This window comes from Cynocephalus volans, chromosome 11 (assembly GCF_027409185.1).
Source record: "Cynocephalus volans isolate mCynVol1 chromosome 11, mCynVol1.pri, whole genome shotgun sequence".
NCBI classification, from domain to species: domain Eukaryota; kingdom Metazoa; phylum Chordata; class Mammalia; order Dermoptera; family Cynocephalidae; genus Cynocephalus; species Cynocephalus volans.
In genome coordinates this window covers 121,523,003-121,545,271 of record NC_084470.1, presented here as the reverse complement: position 1 = coordinate 121,545,271, position 22,269 = coordinate 121,523,003, and the positions used below count along the sequence as shown (strand labels likewise).

Here is a 22,269-nt window from a genome sequence, read left to right as displayed (position 1 = left end):
TGTTGGAGGGGAGTGGTGGCCAAGCAAACATGGGCACCCAGGCCTGTCTCTTCCACAGTGCAATAGGTAGGAGCAGATGTTTCTAGAGGGGAAATTCCTTGATCTTAGGTGGATTCAACCCAGTGTGCTCTTTGCCACACGAGCTGTCTCTAGGACATCATGGAGATAGTGCCTTGATTGAAGCCCCCAAATAAGAGGACACAGAGTTGTCCCAGAATCTGTGGTTTAGGTGGGCCTGAAAAAATAATATTACCATTTTCAAATGCTGCTATGTGCCAGGCATTTTACATACATTATCTTTAATCCTTAAAACACCCCTACCTAACCTGACATGTTATTGTCCCATTTTACAGATAAGAAAGTTAATACTCGGTAAGTTAAGTGCTTGCCCAGAGGTCATCTGGCTGACTAGGGTTGGGGTTGATATTTGACCCAGGCCTATGCCCTTTCTACTACTATGCAACACTGCCTCCCCCAGAAGGTTATTGTACTTTGATTCTCCTGAAATGTATGTTCCATGAAGTCAAGGATCTTATCTTTTTGTTCACTTATGTATCCCAAGCACCTGGAACAGTACTTGGCACATAGTAAGAGCTCAATAAAAAATTGTTGAGTGGATTTTGCTTTGGTAACGTCTGCACTCCTAGGATTCCCACAGTCAGAGGAAAAAGGCTAATCTTTTAGGCCTTGGAGAATGGGCCACTGAAATAAGTGGGGTCACCTGCTTAGTGTGTTTCTGGTCTCTAACCCCCACAGTCCACTGTAATAGGGGACATGAGGAGCAACCCCTCAATGTGGAAAAGTCAAAGTGTGACACTAGATCCCTCCATGTTTCCTGTTTGTACATCTGCCCTAAGACATTTATCCCTGTGAGGACAGCAGGTGAAGGGAGATTTCCCTAACACTGGAAAATCCATTTGCTAGGACTAGGAAACAGGATACTGAGGTCCTATGTTGATAGAGAAAAGCATACTAATTTCCACTGGCATTTCCTGGGGTCAGAGCTTACCAAATCCTGACTCCCTTCCTGTGCCTTTCTCTATAACAATGCCCTGTGTCCCAAATCACCCAGTCTGCCTTCTCAACACCAGCAGATTCTATTAGATAAAAGCACAAGTTTGGAGGCGTCTGATGGAACTGGGTTAAAGACAGCCTGGCCAATTGTGTGACCATGGACAAATTATTTAGCTTCCGAGACTCAATTTTCTCTGAAAAATGGGGATATACGTAAGTAAAGAGTGATACATATTCTGAGGGCCTAGCCGATAGATAGTAGATTGAATTTGAATATTTTACTTAATATTCAAATTCAAAAATATTTAAAATTTTAATTTTATTTAACTCATTGAATTTTAGTATTTTCCTCTTTCATCTTTTTGTTTCTCCCTTCCTTCTCCATGGATCCTGGCACCAGCCTGTCCACTGCTCCCTGCTAACCTTTGGGCTTAGTGCCTTTGTAAAAGGGTCACAGCCCATTATCTCCCAGTAACTGAAAGGCCCAGAGGCCCCAGCCTCCCGCAACTCTCCAATAAAGGACCTGCAAGGGCTAACTGGGGGCTCCATCTTTTCTACATGACAAGTGACCCTCTTGGTGCCAGCTCTAGGGTTTTGCTTGATATTTGAGCAACAAGAGTCTTGGCAAAATAAGGCGAGAGGAGGGTGGAGCTCTGCAACCACCTCACCCTGTTTGCTCTTGCCCTGCATTCCTCCCCTGGGAGTAGATGCCATAAGTGCTGGGAAATCTCTTGTTGATGGAGTCAGGCCAGGTGATGATGCTCTAAGTAGAAGCTGTGCCATCTCTATTGGGTCACCCAGATCAGCTGCCACTGGAATTGAGCATGCTGCTGGATAAACAGGCAGGAGAGTCTCATTCTGGAGTCTCCCCTGTTCTCCCCAGTACACACCCACACAGAGAGGTCAGCTGGTATGAAGCGGCAGCTTGGCTAAGATAATGCATGAACCAGAACTTGCTTCCCTGAGCTGGAAGGGGCTTGGCGTTGAGTGGCTGGGTTTGGTCACAGTTCTTGCTTCTGCTTCCTATGGATCTCTTAAAGTGCTCCAGGCTCTCTTGGGGTGGGGGAAATTCTCCAGTCCCCTACTAGTTTCTCAGGGATGGCATCCCACAACAGGAGACGCTTTCAGAAAAAGTGATTTACAGGTGAGGGTGTGAATATTAGCTGGGAGTTCACGTGAACAGGCCTGTGGCAGCGTGGCTGCTGGGGTGCAGTGACTTGTCAGTTCTGGTTGCAGCGTTTTTGCCGAGCCCACTCACCAGCCTGAAAGCTAGTTGAAAAGAGGAGTGGTGCCTTAGTCAACTCTGTACACCCAGTGTTTAGCATAGTTGTTGGCTCATAGAATGATGATCAGTAGAGGATGGATGGATGGATGGATGGATGGATGGGTGGGTGGATGGATGGGTGGGTGGGTGGGTGGATAGATGGATGAGTGGGTGGGTGGATGGATGGATGGATGGATGGATGGATGGATGGATAAATGACTAAACAAATAGAAATTTTTCTTTAAACTGGAATCAAGACCACAGTAAAGTTTACTTTCTTCCTTCCCAAGGCCACCATCCCTGTTCAATACCTCATCATTCCATGCCTGAATAATTACAAAGGCCTCCTAATGGCAGGCATGGTGGTCTAGAGGAACAAGTTCTGGACTAGAAGTTGGGAGACCTGGGATTTGAGCTGTTTAAGTTGCTCTATTCCTTTTGGAAAATCACAGAATCTTTCTGGGCTTCAATTTGTTCGTTTGTAAAATGAATAGTTTGGGCTAAATATACTTCAAGGACATTTCAACTCTAAAATTCTCTGCTTCCTCCTACCCAAACAACCCTGCAGATTAATTATAGTTGGTTACCAAAGTTTAAAAGCAGAAGATTTCACATAGAAATCCAAATTTCTTGCTTCTTTCCCCAAATCAGAAGCCCTGACAGTTTTGGCCTACCTTTTTTCCATGGCAACAGTCAGCAGGAGCTGAGTAACTGCTGCCCCATTCAGATAAGCCTGCACTTTCTCCTTTGCCACAGTCTCCTCCCCTCCCTGTCACCTAATGCTCAGCCTGCTTCATTCATTTTTGTTGCCTGCCTGGTCTCTGTAGGCATTTGAATATGCAAACCCAGAAAAGGGAAAATAAAACTTCCAAGGGTGGAGGCAAGAGTCCCTAGGGTGGGGCGACAGTCCTGGGAACCAGCTCTCCTGCTCAGCTGGGCTTATGTGGTAGAGTCAGGGGAAGTCTTCCTGGGAAGTAGGTGACTGGGGTATGAAAAGAAACAGTGGCCAGTGCCCCAGGAGCCTTTGCTTAAGGACTTGGCACAGAATTATTGAGCTCTTGTCTGCTATCTCCCCTTCCTTAAACCCATGCTGGGAGCTTGTGAGACTCCCTCTGGGCCTCCTCTGTATGACTTTATATGGCCACTCCAAGGTGGAGAGGAGGGCTGGGGCTCCATTTGAGAACCTTGGCAATGGTGGTAATTCCCTTCTTGCTGGAGTCCAACTTCCACTTATATCTTTGGCATGAAACAGGCCAGGCTGTTTGAAGGTCAAACTGCTCAAATACAACATGAGGAGATCCAGGATCCCAGCTGTTTCAGATTGGTGAAATGCACATTTTCCCATTAAATTGCTCATCTTATCTTGTGCACCTATTGTGCTGTAAACGGTTACATTTCAGAGGCCCCTGGGCTATCCCAATCCATAGACCCCATCTCCAAAGTTTCTTGACTAACCTGGAGCTAACTTCTGCCCCAGTTAAAGCCAGGGCTGTTTGAACCCCTTAGTCATTCTGTCTGGGCCCTAGGCAACACTGCCTCTCCAATACCCTAACCAGGCAAAACATCCCCTGCTTACCCAGCTCACAGATTCTTCCAACTTTCTGGTTTGTACGCTTTTCTTACACTTGATGCTTTATATCAATTATTCTGTGGTCTGATCTAGCTAGTTTTGTGGGGTTTTTCCCCTTCAAAAAGCATTTATATCTTCTTTCATTAGCTTAGCATTTCTCACGGTCATCGCTCCTCATGTGATAACCCTTCCCTTCTAATATTTCCCTTGTCATGAGAACATTGACATATCTAAACCCCACCTTACATTATGGTTATTCTTGTTCCAGTCCCTTTCAGAGACACTACATTTTCAGGAGGGCTTATGTTATTTTCCCAGTGTCCTTTAATCCAAATGGTGAATTTTTAACAAAGTGACTATTTTTTAAGGATATTTAATTTTTTTCCCATGAGTATAAAAGTAGAAGAGTAATACATAAAGCTATCTCACATTTACTAAGTATTTGCTATATGTCAGGCACTAACCCAAATGCTAAAACTGCCCAACCTCATTTCCTCCTAGTGACAACCCATAAGGAGGTGTCGTTCCTACCTTCCCTTTCAAAAACAGAGACTAAAGCTCAGAGAGATAAAACGCTTCATCCAAGTTCCCACGGCTATTAAGTGTTAGATGTGGAATTCAAATCATGCCTCTCACACTCCAGAGTCTCAGTTCTGTACAGCTTCTACTCAAGATCATTCTAGAAAGTTTGGAAAATTCAGAAACTCATAAAGAGAAAAATAAAATTTCCAGAGATAAATGTAAACATTTTGGTGTATTCTCTTTCATTCTTTTTATGTGTGGGTGAGTATACCCATTTTTTTCAACAAAATTGGGGACACGTTGAATATCAAGCTTTTCAGTTAATTTTTTTCTTACCCAGTCCTTTATCATGAGCATTTTCCTACATAATAAGGAACTAGTCACAAGTCAGCCCCAAACATGATCCAATGGAATCTAATAATAGCAGGCAACCAGAGGCAAAAGGTCAGTGTGGTTTGAGAAGGGAAATAGACACTGATGCCCACAGCTTTTGACTTAAAAGCTGGCCATATGGAGCCAGCCTGGGCGGGGCACAGGGGTCTGAACTTGGAATGAGAGATCAGAGAGGCGAGAAGGCTTGGAACTCTTGGGCTGTCTTAGGGAGTTCTTTCCTTTCTCTGAGTGTTTGGATCCCCCGTGAAACTGGGAGAAGATGAGCAGACCAACTTGAGTCTGAAGTGGGAGTTAAAAATGCAAAGTGGCTTTTACACAGGCTCCGCTGAAGACCAGGATTTCTGGAAAAAGATGTGGAACATCCTAAATAAAGCCCCCTATAAACCTGTGAGTGGGATTACTCGTTAATGGTAGAGGCTGGCTTCTCCAGCTGGGTTCGGGCTCTCACACTGGCCTCTGGTTGGAGAGAACCATGAGGCTTTCCTGCCCTTGTTCTCTTAAATGTATATGTGTGAAAGAGATGCTAAGTATATTTTATCTGCAGCTATATTTTTAAAGAAAAGAAACTTTTTTAAGTTATCCAAGAATAGAGCAGGGAAGGACAGAGAGGAGTTAGGGAGATTGGGAGGCTGTCACCAGCTGAAAAGTAATTAGCAAGAGCAGGGGTGGGGGCAAAGATGGTATCTAGTGTGTATGATGGGGACAGAGAGTCCCTGTGCTTCCAGCAGGCCACTTTACACCCCTCAGCAGTTAGGATGCTTCAGAATGACAGTTTGAGGTGCCGGTCTCTTAGAGGTTGTACCAACTGGTTGCTATAAATTCAAGAGTGACAATTCTAGTGGCCTCCATGACAGATACAGGCTTATCCACGGAATGTTGGCATTTGTTCAGTGCCGGATTGAGAGATGGGACATGAAATCTTGTGTTCATCCATAAGCTGGTATGTTGCTGTGTAACTCTGGAGAAGCCTTGGGTCACTCTGTGCCTATAGTCTGTCCCCTGGCCCATACGGAGTTTATACCCCTCTACCTTCCTCTTTCTGGGTCGTTTGGGGAGATAGTTGAGAAAAATGGAGGGAGATATTTTGGGTTTCTATTATGAATATGGAGGATTCTTCATTATTACATGGGTTAACCGGGAGCCTTCTGCAACAACACAGGAAGAGAACAGGGTATTGTTATTGGGCTTGTCACTAAACTGCCAAACTGGAGCCTTTTACTCTCCTAAAAACATCAGATAATTCTGAATACCTTATAGGGTCATTACAAGAATCACATGAAATAGTGGATGTGAAAGTGCTTTGTGCACCATAGAGTACCTACAAATATATAGATTATTATTTAGAAGATTCTTGAAAGAGGACGCCTGTCCTTGCTCAGCCTGAGGTTTGCAAGCCTGTTTCTCCAGTTTGTATAAAATCTGAGCCCTCTTTCCTGAATAAGGTGGGTTCTTTGCATGCCGTGGATAGCAGTGAGTCCCAGCAAGAGTGAATGGCATGCCCAAAGTGGGTGAAAAAGCTGGGAATCCTGGGGCACTGAGCAAGTCACTTAATTTCTAAGCTTCTGTTTCCTTGTTTGTCATTTGTTTTTAACCACAAAGAATAGTTGTGATAATCTAAGGTAGAGTAAATAGAAGTGCTTTAAAAAGTTGAGTCCTGTGCTTTAGAGACCAGAACATGTTTTTACAGTTCAGTAAAATTGAGGCCAAAGGAACTCCGTGCTCTCCACTGCCCACTTGTACCTGACCAGGCAAGTCACACTCTGGACTCTGGGGCTCAGGTTCCCCATATGCTCCTCGGGACACCTTCCAATTTCTCTCCCCCTCATCGTGGCTGCTGAGTGATGACTAGCGAGATCGTTCACTGTATGCACCGTAATACAACAGTCCTCCCTGCCACCGTGGTGTAAACAGAGACTTCCACGCTCACATCCCAGAATCACTCAGCTTTCGCCCCTGTCCCCTGACATCACGCATCCCTTGATTAATCAGCACTTCTCAAGTATGCATGCCCTGCAAAGTTGGAGGTGGGCCCTGTGCTGAGAAGTCGCCTGAGTTACTGCAACCGCAGGGTTTTGTTTAAGGCAGGCCAGGTGAAGGGCGCGGTAGGAACTGAAAGGGCGGCCTCCCAGGGGAGACGCGGGGAGGTGGCGGCAGGACGAGGGTCCTGGGGGCGGGAGCAGGCTGCCGGCTGGGGGGGCCGCACAGTGACTCACTGGCCCCCTCGGTGACCAATAGCTGTTGCCAGGTGGAGCCGGCCAGCCTTATTTCGGGCTTCTGTGCTGAGCCAGGCTTCAGGGGCTAAGTCATTGCTTTGCCGGCTGGGGCTGAGCTGGGCGCCGGCGGCTGAGCCTGAGCCGCGCAGAGGGCGGGGAGCGGCAGGTCGGAACCCGGCGGGCCCCGGGCGAGGGCGGGCGGGCGGCCGGGCTAGCGGAAGGCGAGGCCGCCCGCTGGGGCTCGCTGGTGCCGGGCTCGGCGTGCCGGCCCGCTGAGGTCCCCGCACGGGGCAGCCCCCAGGCCGCCTGTCACTCGTGCCTCGCCTTCCAAGGCCACGGCCCTCACTCTCGGCCTGGGAAGTCTTGGAGGGAAGGGATTCGGGTTCTTCCCCAGGCGGTTTTATTTTGGATCCCAGATGCAAGAGGAGATAGGCTCTTAGGCGTGCAGCCCCAGTGGATAACTCCTGGAGTCTCCCTCCACCGAGAAATGATACGACCCTCTCCTACTCCCCACTCCACCCCAGCTCCTTCCTTCTGGGCCACTCCCCTCCGGGCTCCGGTCACTAGAGAAATAATGCACATCAGCACCTCTGCCCTGCTCCCCTCCACTCCCGCCTCCCCTCTCCAGCCCCACCCTCAAAACCAGAATTTCAAGGTTAATTGATATTTTCTTATTAGACTAATATGGCCAAATGCAGTAGTATATTGACTATGTTGTTCAATGGCAATTTTAGACCCTGAAATTGACAACAGAAGTTCTTATCTGAAAGAGAGTCTTGCTACCTTCAGGTGGCTCCATGGCTATCTTTGATCATGCAAGTTGAAAACATGCTGCTGGTGGAAAGAGTGGAAACCTTTTTCTTTTCTCTCTCTCTCTCTTTCACTTCTAGCTCTCTTTCTTCTTTTTGCTTCATTGTCAGGTGCACAAAACTGGATGAATCAAAATCCATGGTTCATGATACATTTTCTTCATCAGTTTATGCATGTTCCTCTTTTGCTACTTATTTACATAGATTAATGATTTTAATAACCTAATGAATGCACTTGAACCCACCACCCAAGCCAAAAATGAGAGCACTATCATTAACTTGCATCCACCTATGTGCCCTTCCTGTCCTATCCCCCCAGCTTATTTTAACCACTGTCTTGAATTTTGTGTTCACCACTCTCTTGATAAACATATAGATATCTAAATAAATATAAAGCATAACCAATATATGTTTTATTTTAAAAATATACTGCGTACAGTCTTCTGGGACTTGCTTGTTTCTTTCAGCATTATATACTAAGACTCATCCCTATCAAGTGTAGCTGTAGCTCATTCATTTTCACTGCTCTATAACATTCCATTGGTGAAGATATCACCTTTTCACCATTATGAACAGTACTGCCACAAATGTTCCTGTTCATGTCTACTGATGTCCATGTATAAGTCTTCCCTGGGTCTATACTTGGGAACCGCTAGGTGTTGGTATATGGATAGTCGACTTTTGTGTGTGTGTGTGGCTGGCCTATACAGGGATCCGAACCCTTGACCTTGGTATTCTAACACTGCTCTCTAACCAACTAAGCTAACTGGCCGGCCCTGAGTATTCATCTTTGCAAGATGATGACAGGTTGTTTCCCAACACATTTGTAGGACTTTTTGCCCCTACCAGTGATGTGTAAGGGATGCTGTTGACCCATGTTTTCTCAAGTAATTAGTATCACCAGACTTTTCAACTTTTGCCAACTGAATGGTGTAAATAGAATCTCTTAATGTTCTTGCTTTGCATTTCCATGATTACCAATGAAGCTGAGCAGCAGAAATAGACCTTTTTTTTCACCTCTGGACTGGTAAGCAGGTCCCTAATAGCTCCAGACCCAACAGGTGAAATGGGCTGGTTGATGGTATTCAGTAACAACTGCAGTAATTATATTTGGGTGCTTACTATGTGGCAGCACTGTGTGCTTTTACATGGATTATGTAATTATCTCGAAATCTTGTGAAATATGTGCTGTTATCATCCCCATTTTATCAATGCCAAAACTGAGGAACAGAGACATTAACTAATTTTCCCAGGGTCAAACAGATACTGGTGGTGGATCTGGGATTTGAGTTCATCTGTCCCCAAAGCCTGTGCTCTCGATCACTGCACTTTACTTTAAGAGGTGACTAGTCCCTGAGAAGGAGAGCCCTCTTATCTGGAAAGCACCTCAAAGGCAATTTTATGGAAAAACTTTGCCAAGCTTGGGTTTGGATTCTGGCCGTGCTTCTCACTGCGTGACCCTAGACAAAAATTATTTAACCGGTTTTCTCCTCTGTAAAATGGGAGCAGTGCTACTCATTTCGCAAGGTTGTTGGAAGGGTCAAATGAGATAATACATGAGGTACTCAAAAAACCTGGAGGCTCTGTTTCCCCATCTTGGGTCAGGAAGTCCTTAGCTGGCCTCCTCTCAGCAGATGTTTGTGTGCTCTGAGCTGCTGAGGGGGTGACTTTGGAGAGTGAGTAGACGAAAGCTGACTTTTTTTCTCCTGCTCCTTGAAAAGATGACTTATTCACCCTCTGTCCACTACCCTTGATGTCCTCCCCATACCCACCCCAACCCAAACCCACCCACTGCATGGTACCCAGAAAGCCCAGTCTGTTTCCTTGCCAGGTTACCTGTTGAGTTGTTCGTTGTTGTGCCAGGCCCTCCGTGGGCTCCAGCTTTGGGCATGTCAGAAGGCACTGTCTGTGGTGTCTCTGTACCACTGGCCTCCACCAACATCCCCTCGATGGGCTCCTGGTGACAGCAGCAGCTGGGCACTGGACTGACTTCTTCTCTGCTCTCCCCCACCCCTCTCACCTGTGCATGCCAGTACTACCTTTCCAGTTGCTCTCTTTCCTTCTTCTTGAATTATTTTTATTGTGATAAAATATGCAGAACATAAAATTTACCCTTTTAACTATTTTAAGTGTACAGTTCAGTGGCATTAAGTACATTCACATTGTTGTGCTACCGTCACCACCGTCCATTTCCAGAATGTTCTCGTCCAAAACAGAAACTCTGTACCCATTCAACAATAACCCCACGTGCCTGCCTCCCTGCAACCACTGGTAACCTATACTTCTTGTCTCTATTAACTTGCCTGAAGTCATAGAGTATTTGTCCTTATGTGTCTGGCTTATTTCACTTAGCATAATGTTTCCAAGGTTCATCCATGTTGTAGCATGTGTCAGCACTTCCTTACTTTAATAATCCCATTGCATGCATGTGCCTCACTTTGCTTACCCACTCATGTGCCGATGGAGGCTCTCCTTTCTTTAATCAAACTTCTTTGGGCATATCATAATTTGCAGTGATATGCAGAGAACAACCTACTGTTCCTTGAAGCAGGAAACTGAAGGAGGATCACTCTCCCAGATGGTGGGAAAGGCCTACTGTGCTGTTTGTAAGCTGTGCTCTGAGGCCCCTTGTGGGGTTTCACCTTTTCAAAGGTCTCTTCTCGACAGATACTTAATGTGACATCACCTGAACCTGGAAGTCTTGGTTGGAGCAAAGTGATTATCCGGGGCCACAGCCTTGCCTTTGCCTGATTTGCTAGGGAAAGAGCCTAATGATACCTCAGAGATTCTGTTTTCAGTACTGTGGCAAAGGGTCTAAAGAGTCTAGGGCAGCTTTTTTTTTTTTTTTTTTTTTCTCCTGTATATAGTTTTGGGGTTTTTGTGGGTTTTTTTTTTTTTATTTCTTCCTCTTACAGGTCTATGTCATTCTGGTCTGCTGCTTGACTTCAGTGCTCATTCTTTCTGTACCTACTGTACTATAATCGCAGTCCTTCTCCTATAGTATATCCTGTCTTCTTTATTTAGGCTTCTGTGGACTGGGGGTTCCCTAAGGGAATGGGCTGCCTTCCTTCCTTTCTCTGAATCTCCCCCAACCCCATTTTTTATTCTCCTTTCTCTGTTTCTCTCCCCTTTACACTCCCCCCCCCCCCACCCAATACACTGGGAGCTGCACAGCCTCAGTCTAGATCACAATCTGTACCCACGTGGTATCCACTGCCAAAGAGGATGACACAGACAGACATCACACATACACTCGGTGTGTCTCACAGTCACCTCTGGGAGGAAGTGGGAGAACCCATACTAATCCTCTGAGCTCATCAGGACAGGAATCCTCCAGCTCTAATGTCCTGATTGGGCCTGAAATTATCTGTTTTATGCAGGCTGCTCTCTTGTTCTCTAATTACTGTTTCTCTCTACTTTCTTTATAGGACCTTGTAGCATGTCATCTGTCTTAGCTTCTTCTAGGCTCTTCCTGTGGTTGCATGGCTTTAACTGAGTGAGTCACTTCACCTTTAAGATCATGTGTTATAAAATCTGTAAAAGGAATAGATTTGTCAGTCCCGTCTATCTTAAAAGATTGTCACAAAGATCAAACATCAGAGTGCTTTGAAAACTGTGAAGCATTACTCAGATGTGAGTTCTTACCACACCTTCTTTTACTCTCTCGTGAACTTTTTCTGTCTTTCTGCTCAGCCTTGCTGACACCAGTTAAGAGGAAACCTCAGGCAGACAGATTCCCCAGATATAGCTGCAAAAGTTAGAGGTTCTGGAGAAGTCTGTGAATGGGGATTATCAAAGTCTTTCTGGTACATAGAGCCCAGTATCCAGATCCAGGACTGGGAAGTGTAGGAACAAAGTGGCCAGAGGCACTGGGGGGCTCTGAGAGAGGGTGCTACTGTTCAATAACTTCTTATTGCAATTGATCTTCATTCAAGGGCATTAGGCCTTTGCACACAAAAGAATAATCCTCTCAGCTTCTGTATGAGGTGGATTACGTTTTGATCTCCGTTTTCTCAGATGAGGACACTGAGACTTGGGAAGAGTGGATTTGGAGGAGGGTATGCTGAGGGGCACTGGTGCTACTTGGGAAGGACTTATATGGGTGAGCCTGTGAGCTGCGTGGGACAGAAACCTGGCCAAGAATGGGCAGCCCTGGCCTGCCGGGCAGAGCTCCATGCTGGGCTAGGCCCAGGGGCTCACGGGGCTGGCTGCTTTGGCATCTCCAGCCCTACTTCTCGTGCATCCCTTGGTCAAAGTGGATTCACTTCTGGTTTTCTTCCTTAGGTATTTCTTACGGTCTGGTGATCCAAGGGAATGTACCAGGTTGACAGTTAAGAGCAGCTGCTAGCCCATAAGGCACCTTTGTAAAGATTTTAGGAAGATGAATACAGCCCATGTGTGCAAGGCCCATCCAGCAAAACTTAGGGTGGATTTCATCTCCCAACAACCTCTTTACCTGCTATCCATGTTCAGGGCACACCCTACACAACCATATGCAGCAGCTCTGGAAAGACCTAAGAAAGTTCCCTTTGTTCAGGGTGTAGGGCTGAGCCCATTAGGGGTAGCCTGTGCTGTGAGTGAGCTCTCTCCTGCAGCTCCTTGATGGCCACAAGCTGGCCTGCAGTGTAGACCCCAGAGGTGTTGAATACACACAGGTGAACAGATAAGGGAGATATTTCTGCCCTTCCTTGGATACCTCATACAGATTTCTTTTTTTTTTTTTTTTCCAAAAGATGACCGGTAAGGGGATCTTAACCCTTGGCTTGGTGTTATCAGCACCACACTCTCCCGAGTGAGCCACGGGCCGGCCCTCATACAGATTTCTTTGCGTTATTTGCCTCTGCCTCCATCCTGCTTTCCCATCTTGATTGGGAAATTTTCTTTTCCCACCAACTACGGCAAACAATTCATAGGCTCCCAGAATCACAGCCTTTTTGTTTGGTGCCCAGCTCAGTGTTTGGCTCATAAATGCTTACATGTAAAGTCCGGGGATTTATATTAGACTTTCTCCAAAGTCCCCTCCAAGGCTGTGATTCTGAGATTCTGTGAGTTGTTTGACGTAGTTGGTGGGAAAAGCAGGGGACTTGCTCCCTGAAAAGGCCAGAAACTTATTGGCTAGTTCAGTTACTGGTGATGAAACTGTGATTATGAAACTGATCTGCCTCCTAGCTTGTGGTCAGCCAACCCCAGCCCCTTTCTGCTTTGAAAAGGTGGCAGGGCATAAGTGGTACTTAACCTTCAGTGATGCCCCAATAGCTGCTTCTGAGGTAGCAGAGTCCAGAGCAACTCTGTCTCCTTTCCACCTCTCCAGTGTGAGCCAAGCTGGCACCAGCTCAGGAGGAAGCATCCAAGGGGGTTCTTATAAACTGTGGAGAGCTTGCCATGAGTCTGAAAGAGAACTCCTTGGCCAGGTGGCCACATTCAGCTGACAACTCCTGCTGGGAGGACATCGTCACATTTTGACATTTTACACTGTTCTGTCTTGTCTGGCTCCTTTGGAATGAGTTTTCTGACCAGGGGACCTGGGAAGTTGGTGTGCTGATGCCAACATACAGGGTGGACAGTGAGGCAGGCCTCAATCCTAGGGAACAGCACGGCTGTAGATTGGATGCCCCCCTGCCCCCACCCAACCTCATGGAGGCTTAAATCCCCACTGTCACTGTTGAGGGTGGGAAATCCTATTACAGGAATTGAAAGGTGGGGCCTTGAGGAGGTGATTGGATTTAAGGACCATGCTGTAGTGAATGGATGAATAATGGTGGTCAGGGGCGTGGTTCTGAGGGCTTTAAAAGAAGAGCACCTGAGAAGTTTGTCTCTCCCTGCTCTGCCATTTGCTGTGTGAGACCCTTGGGTCACTGTCGCCACCACCAAGACCCTCACCAAATGTGTTCCCTGGACTTTGGACTTCCTAGCCTCCACAACTGTAAACAATAAATTTTCGTTTTCTTTATAAATTACCCAATTCCAGGTATTTGTGTTATAAGCAAGAGAAAAGGACTAGTACAAGCACCCCCACACATCACTTCTGGGGATAATTATCTCACCTGCCTTCTTGCAGGCAAAATTCAGCCTTTAGGGATCCTGGACTTCACCAAAGTGGCTCGATTTTTAGCCTCTGTTCTCCCTGCCTCCCAGGTTTGGTTGGGCAGACATTTGATACAGAAGGGAGGTTGCTTACCTTCCTGTTAACTTCCTAGGTTCATCTCATGCCCTGAAATAGGGCCTTATCATCCTGCAAATGGGGCCTTCCACCCTATGCTCACCAGGAAGAACAGGAGGTGTGGAGGCTGTCCGTTTCTTTCCCTGCACTGTAACCTTCTCTTCATTTTGCCTATCCCCCTCCTATCTTGGCTCTTGAAACTATTCCCATAAGAAGAAAAAAGCAGTTCCCCTCTTACCCCTCTTTAAAGACAAACCTCTGTTTGTTCTTTTGGAAGCCATGGCAACCTGGCCTAAGAAGCCACTTCCACCATCTTGGAGGTTAATGTTCCAAAGTCTTGTACTCAGGCTGTGAGCTCTCTAGCACTTTTTTCCCAAGGGGGACAGGAGCCTCTGATCTCTCAGATCTCCTAAAAGAAGAAAGTTTCACACAAACTGAACCCTAGATAATCCTCTGACTAGTCGGTTAAGAATGAGAGCAATGTTCTCTGTAGGGTCTGGAGGACAGATATGGGCAGCATTCACGGGGAATCTGGGAGAATGTTCTCCAGTGGGGTCTGTACGTCTCGGACTCGTTTCTTCTTGCCCTTTCTCACAATTACCCAGAAGACTAGTGTTGGAGGTGGTTACCTTCTAGCTCACACAACTTCTTTTTTCTTTTTCTTCTCCTTGACGTGTTTGTCCTTCTTGTTCTGGTGCTACCTTTTAAAGCCCCAAGTTGGGAATCCAGGCAGCTGCGATGATTAACTACAGGAGCCCAGCAGAAGAATTCCACAGCCTTAGACGGCAAAGTTTCCATAGCCTCACTGCCGTGGGACTTCCCTCCCATCAAGGAGAGTCCTCTTTCCTGGGCTGGCCGTTGGGGGCGGGAGGGGAGAGGGCAGGCTGGCATGTCCTCAGCTTCTCTGTGGACTTGGCTGCTCACAGAGAGGCTCCGTGGCTGAAACTCTAAAGGGGGGGCACTGGCCCCCTCCACCCCCCCCCAACTGAAAAGGATTGTTCTCTGGTGATGGGGACCTTGCTAATTTGGAACAGCTGGCCAGGGTATGTGAGGCTGGAGAAACTAGGGAAAGCTTGCTCCAGCAAGCTTCTGCAGAGGCAAATATTAGGCAGTGTGAAATGCCTATAAAAGTTTGACTCTGCTGGGTTAGGATGCCTTTTGCTTCTCGTCCTGTGGTCCCTTTGCAAATCTTTTTGCAGTGGTGGGGAGAGAGAGAAGAAGGCAGCCTTGTCACCAGGGAGTTGGATTCTAGCCTCCATATGTCTATTCCCTACCCAAGTCCTCTAGGCTCGGAGTGGAACTGAGGTGGGACAGTGGAGCCATCTTGCAGCAGCTTGTAGTTTGGGTAGGACTTGCATATTGTAAAAATTCAGTTCTTGAATTTTCGTCTTCTTTGGGCACATTGAAAGGAGCCAGAGCCAGATTGTAGCCCCGGGTGCCTTTTCCATCTGTCTGGTCTCCCAGCCCCTTCTCCAGCAGACCACACCCCTGTTTATTTTAGAGTGGGAACTTGGCTGAACATGCTAAATCCTGACTTTTGTTTTTAATCCCTAGGAATATTCTCATAACCCTCCTCTTCCCCCATCTCCATTAGGGTTCCTCACTTCTGAGTCCTCAGTGTTAGCGATTTGCCAATGTTTCAAGCATAATTAGACACTGCATAAACATTCAACTTAGCCAGACAAGTTCCAGAGGGATTTGGGAGAATGCAGATTGGCTCATAGAGTCCTGTCCTGTGTGGCCCATCATCCAGGACCCTAGTGACACAGATTGGCACTGTCTTGGTGCCAGCTGTGGCAGCCCCCCCAAGTGCCTGACTTGCTTCTCAGTACATCCCTGCTCTTTCCAATATTAGAGCCAATGTGGACTAGGACAGAGCTGGTTGGTTTCAGAAATTATCATGGTAGGAGAATTAAATTCCATCCAATTAGGCTGTCCCTGGAGACGTGGAAAAAGAGAGGTTGAGAGATTGAAATAGACAGACAGGTGGGGGGAGGGTTGGTTGGGGAAGGGATATACATAAATATGAAAGAATAAAATCAAGCTTGGGAATAAGGTATAGAGAAAAAAGTGAGGAGGAGGAAAGATTTTGCTACTAAGTATTTTTCCCCTGATTCCTGGCAACTCAGAAATAAAATAATCCAGAAAACATCCTTTTTTTGCTACTTCCTACAGACCTCCCCACCACCATCATCCCGCAGTTCTCCTCCCAGGTTTTCCCTCAGAAGTACTGCAGTGGTGTTTAAAACGGTGTGCATGCGAGTTTAGAACCGGCTGGGTTGTGTTTACCTTTGCCTCTCCCTGGAGGGTGGATAATTCCTGCAGCGATGGCTTATCTCCCTTCTACCTGCACCAATCCCTGGTGACTCTGTCTCCTGGAGAACAAGGGAGATGTGCCTCCAATCCATTTAGGGCCCAGAAAATGGGGGAAAACAGGGCAAGTGCTGAAGGAGCAGTGCTTGGGAGTCACAGATAATTGATTCTCTTTGGAGACTGGGTCCCTTTCTGGGACATCCCTCCTTTTCCTTAGCTTGGAAGTGGAAGCAAGCAGAGAAGGAGCAGAGAAGGTGGTCATGCATTCATTCCATGTGTTAGGCCAGGCACTGGGGCTGAGGCTGGGCTAAAGAGGTGACATGACTTAATGCTCACTCGGAAGAAAAACACAGCACCCTCCACTTTCTCTCCCCTGAGACAGTTCCGTGAACAAAGACCAGCTGGGGCTGAGTCACCTCTTTGCCTGCACTTTGTCTCTTTCAACAATGGGCTCTGTGTCCATCACCATGGATCTGAGCCCTTCTGAATAGACATTCTTCCTAGCCCATGACTTTTGGAGGCGTACTCTACCTTGGGATTCTGAGACATGTCTGCATGTCTCTTTGTCTATTTATGTATTCACAAGTAATGGCCACTCAGGAAGAGAAGCACTGGTGATCTGGAACATTAGTTCATGGTTGATGCCTTTCTATCGGCCCACTCCCAGCTGTCCAGGACTATACCCCACTCCCCCTCTGGACCCTTTCCTCACCTCCCCGCTTCTCCCTTCCTACCACACAGGAGCTGGGGTGCTGATGACAGTTGGTTTGACAGGCTTAGAAACTGATGCCTGCTCTGCTCTTTTGACCTCAAGGTGCTGCCAAGACTGATTTCTGTCCCAAGTTCTGATTTTTCCAATAAGGCTTTATCAGCTAACCAGGGCTGTCAGTTAGGATGCTGACCTCTCCCGGGGCAGCAGAAGGGTGCTTCCCTGATGGGATCGTGAGCATCTTCCCCCTTCTCCTGGCCTCTCTTCTCCTCGTGGGGGTGTTCTCATCCATATTCCTTCTGAGCCACGGTGGCATCTTGGAGACAATCAGTTATCATGTGAGATAGAAGGAATCGAAACATTCTATGGGATTTGTACTTTTTAACACTGCCCTAGCTTTATTTTTATCTGGTGAATATGCCCATCGGCAGTGGGAGATTTTTTTCTCCTAATCAGCACCACACACTCCCAAGTGAGCCACTGGCCGGTCCCTTTTTTTCTCCTAATAATTGTATGCTAATCCAAAAAGAGCTGGAATAAGGTGGTGAAAGAGAGATGATAAAATCCTGCAGCATCTTTTGTATTCCAATCAGCTGTTTTCTGGAAGGTGACTCTTTCTCTTACTTATATGCCATGTAGTGACTGGCAACCTACAGCATAATTGTCAATGTCAATACACACTTTCAGCTTAGTTCAATCTGTGTGTGTGATTACCACATGGGCTACTGACTTCCACTCTCTTGCCACTGTTGAGCTGCCTACAACCCTTGACCCGCTTCTTCTTTTCTTATTTGTCATTTTATTTTTGGCTAGGGGAGTGGACAAGGCAAAAGGCCATAGTGCCCCCATCCAGTAGATGGAGACTGATCTCTGATCGCTCCTTACCTCCTCTTCCAAAAACCTTTCCTATGTGCCTGGTGCCCTAGAGACATGTGTATCTAAAGAGTAGACAATCTCATGTTTGGTCTTGCAGCTGGGAGTCCTCACTACCCTGACTAAAATCTTGAATCTTGTTGGGCAGGAATATCCCTTCACCCCAAAGCTCCCTGAGGAGTGAGAATTGGATGAAAGTTCTCCATAAACATGAAGGAAACGTGTGTCCCTGCAGAGTCACCTCTATAGGTTGTCCTCTGCAAACCTCCAGCCAGGAGCAACCATGTTCCATGCCAGGTAGCAATGAGACCCACAAGAGGGTAGGTGTTTTGAAGGTCTCTTCACATGACCCCTGGCAGAATCTTCAGTATCTTCATCCCTATGAAACTGGGAGCTAGTGGGGGCTGGGATGGGGGATTGGGAGATGTGAGGAGTGCTGCTGGCCAGAGGAAGAAGACAGAGTGACTTTGTCACCTGTCAGTAATGTAAGTGGTAGAGAGGTAAGAAGACCCTGGGTGTTGGCCTTTCTCCTTGATGGGCTGGGGCAGACAGAGGCAGGGCCTCGGTTCCTAAGTGATCCAGCACGTATGTGACCAGAAGCCACACGTTCCGTTCTTGAAAGGAACTTGCCCCTACTCTCCACTTCGGTTTTCCCCTTCCAGCTCAGGTCATCAGCTCTATTATCTGGCTCTCCTCTTTTCGTTCCTGAGAAAGTTGTGGTGGCTCTTTTCTTTCTCTCTCTCTCTTTTTTAAAGCTGTTTTAGGGGGTTGGGAAAGGAAAACCTTAAAAGTAAAATAAAAAACAGACCACTCTGCCATTACAGGCACATAAATAGCTTCACTGTAGCCAGGCTGCACACTCGCTTTGCCATAGCAACCTAAACCGAGTGTTTATAGCAGCCTGTCAAGCGGCCTGCACAACAGCAGCTGCTGCCGCTCTGCCAGCCGCGGTGCCGGCGCCCAGGCCTCAGAGCATGGCCAGGCGGCCCTGGAGGGCCGGCAGTCAGCGGGCCTGGCCCTTTGCTGAGGCTGGGGGGGTGACAGGGGTTCCAGAAGTGGCAGGGGCAGTACCATTCTGGGAGCAGAAGGGAGCAGCGGGTGTCTTTTTGTTCTCCCCTCACCTGTGCGATGCCCCGTCCACCTCTCCTCTCCTGGGGAAACAGAAGACCGGACTGGGAGGGGGCTTAGCTCCATCTGGATCTGAAAGGGGCCTGGGTGACCCTGTGAGCCTCATGAGGTAGCTTCTTTTAACTTTCTGATGAAATCTTGGCTTCTGGTGTGGCCTGTTGAGTGATGTTCTCTCAAGTCTGGAGATGGGCTGTCCCTGGGAAGCTCATGGGTGGGTGTCTCTGGGAAAGGGGGCTGCCCTGAGAGGAACAGAAGCAGAGATCAGCATTCTGGGAGGGCCAGAGGAAGGAGAGGGGAAGGGGGGAGCAGATAAGTGACAAGACCCTCCTGTGCCTTCCCCGGTCAGCCTGGAGCTGAGCTCAGTGCCCTGTGGGCCCCGATTCAAGGCTCTCAAAGTGCTCTACCCTGGTATTGTTGGAGACTCTCATGAGATTGTTTGCATAAATGCTTCAGAACCTCTGCATTGTTCTCAAAGTGTGGTCCCCAGACCAGTAGCATCAGCTCACATCATTAAGGACCTTGTTGGTCATGCACATTCCCAGGCCCCATCCTAGACCTCCTGAACCAGAATCTCTGTGGGGGGTGTGGACAGTGAGAACTTCTGCTCTAAAGCACTACACAAGTGCAAGGGAATGTGATCAGTCCCCTTTCAAAAGCCCTGGGCTGACTTAGTGGCTTCTGTCTGTGCAGAATGCAAAAAGGAAGAGTGAAACAGGAGAAGAGAGATGTGAAATTATTGAGTGTCCCCTGCTCTTTCTTAATAAACACCATCTTTTCAGCATGGAGCTCTTGCTCATTTGCCTGTGACTTCCAGGAATTAGCTGGGCTGAGAGAAGACTGGAATAGGCAAAACCAGGGGAAAGTGGGGACTCCCTGTACTCTGTACAGGTGAGACTGTCACAGAGTGGAGAGAGGTGATGGGAGTGTCGGCCAGGCCTGATGGCCAGTGTGAACATTCTTGTACATGCATGCCCCCTTCGGGCCCTGTATGAGAAGGATTCAGGAGTAGATGACTGGGTCCAGAGTATGCATGGACTTAGTTTGACCAAGAAGTCCCAAATGGCTCTGGGGAAAAGGGATGGCTTCTGGATCTCTGAGACTCAGGGTTAAGAGTGACTAGTATCTAGGTCACACAGGAATATTGTTTTGCTTCCTCTCCTGCTGAGTCCCTGGAGACAGAGCAGCTGCCCATGGCACCGCCTTTTGGTGGCTGAGACATGGCCTCTTCATTCTGAGACCAGGCAGCTTCCCCCTCACCCCTGAAAGCTGCACCAGCACCTGAGGCCTGGGAACAGCCAGGTCCTGACTTCCATAGCTGAAGGAGATTGACTCCTCTCCCTCTCCATGAGCGGGACATGATTCTGCTGAACTTTACTTCTAAAAATAACCCAGGAGCCAATCCAGCTGCTAAAAAGCCCCTTTGTTCTCTTGGAACCAAAATGTGGAAAAACCACAGCAGCCCCAAGAAAGGCAATCTGTGTTGTCCAAGAGAGTGTTCATACTGAATCCTTGAATGTTACAGCCCGAAGTCTGTGTCCTGTCTATGGCCTAGTAGCTTCCTGTCCCAGTTCCAAGGAGTGAGCAGCAGATACCCTTGCTAACCCTTATCCTGAGCATTTCCCATGATCAGCAGAAGGGGCCGGGGAAGGCACCCCGCCCCCTTTAGTCAAACAACAGACCTTCTAGATGGCACTGTCACTCCCGCCTGAAACCAGTCTTGCCCTCCTTAACCAGCTGAAGGCAATGGTCAGTGTTGCTGTTTCAACCTCTACATTTTTCTTCACTCTAGCTTGCTGTGAATACCCCACACATACCCACTGAGTCACAGGAGGATGCAGAGGTGACGCAGGCCAGTGTGACTCAGATTATCTGGGAGAGGGTACCTTCCCCATGGCGCTGGGCCCAAGAGACTGCCCTTTCTCATCTTGATAACATTGATGTTATTTTAGGGTACAGCCAGGGGGGCGACTTTGCCCTCTTGGGCACATTCCTGCTTCCTCCCACGCGCTCATGCTGTGGGGCTTCCTGTGTTCATCTTGGTGGCTCCTGGGGTCTCCCACATGGGCTGGGTCTTAACAGGCCAGATGATCGGGAGCAGGCGACCAGCCTGGGTCAATTCTTGGTATCGCTGTTTGGAGAAAGCTTGTTCTATCTAAGGGCCCTTCCTTCTCCTGTCTCCTGAAGGCATCTGAGCAGAACTGATAAGTTTTGCCATCATTGTCACAGCACATCCTAGACAAGACAGTCACTCCAAGACTGAGAGGTTTTAGCGTCATGGCGTGTCTTATTTTTATTTGTTTGGACCTCAGTTCAGATGGTCAGGTCAGTCATTCTGCAGATTCATGGCCCATTATTATCACTGGTCCTCTCCTTTGCTCATGTCCTCCTTCTGTTCCCTTCTCTGACCACAGGCAGCATTGTAATGTGTACTATGTGTAATGTGTAATCTGTGTTCTGTCTGTTGAGTAACACACCATGTTCTCTAGCTGGCATGTTCTATCTGTCCATCACTAGGAGAGTGGATCCCAAGTTGCTCCCAACTCCCCATCACCACAAATAATGCCCCAGTGAACATTCCTGCACATGCCCCCTTCGGGCCCTGTATGAGAATTTCTTTGGGAGATAAACTCAAGAGTAGATGACTAGGTCCAGGGTATGCATAGATTTAGTTTGACCAAGAATTTCCAGGTGGTTGTGGAGAGGAGGAATGAGTTCTGGATCGCTAAGACTCAGGAGTTAAAAGTGACACATTTTCTCCAGATTGATGCTTTGATCATAGTACTGCATTTGTACTGCTAAAGAGAAGGTGCTCTCGGGGTAGCAGACTTGGGGAGGGGGAGAGTGAGCGAGGGAGCCTCAGTCCTAACCAGGAAGTGGTGTTCTCTTTTCAGGAAGAGAGTACCCACCAGAAGGCTAAGTTCGAGGGGCTAGCTGAGCATTAGCTTCAGGTTCCTGCACCAGGCCACAGTGTGCCATCCTGTGGTCATCCTGACTTGGGTGCCCCAGCCTTCACCTGGCTTCCTGGCATGGGTCTGGCTGTTGGATGATGATGACCAGTGGTGCCGCCCACCACCTGAACTTCAGCCCAGGTACTCTGCCTCTGACCTTCTCATGCCTCCAAAGGGCCTCCTAGACTGAAGGAGAGTATGTGCTCCGGTCTGCTTCTGCAAACCAGCAGGCATTAGAGGAGCAGTGAGGACAGAGCAGGCCAGGGGAGGGAAGGAAGAACTGGGGGCCAGCCACAGTGGAGGCGGGCACCAGATCCAAGTGAAAGAATCTGGCCAGGTTGGCCTAGAATCTG

The 22,269-nt window shown here is 47.8% G+C and overlaps 1 protein-coding gene across 6 annotated transcripts in view; it reads left to right on the top strand.

Annotated features, from left to right (window-relative positions):
- The window catches only part of ATP2B4 (ATPase plasma membrane Ca2+ transporting 4), an 89,179-nt gene that overhangs the window by 12,694 nt on the left and 54,216 nt on the right, over nt 1–22,269 (top strand). The gene's annotated exons all lie outside the window — the stretch shown is intronic.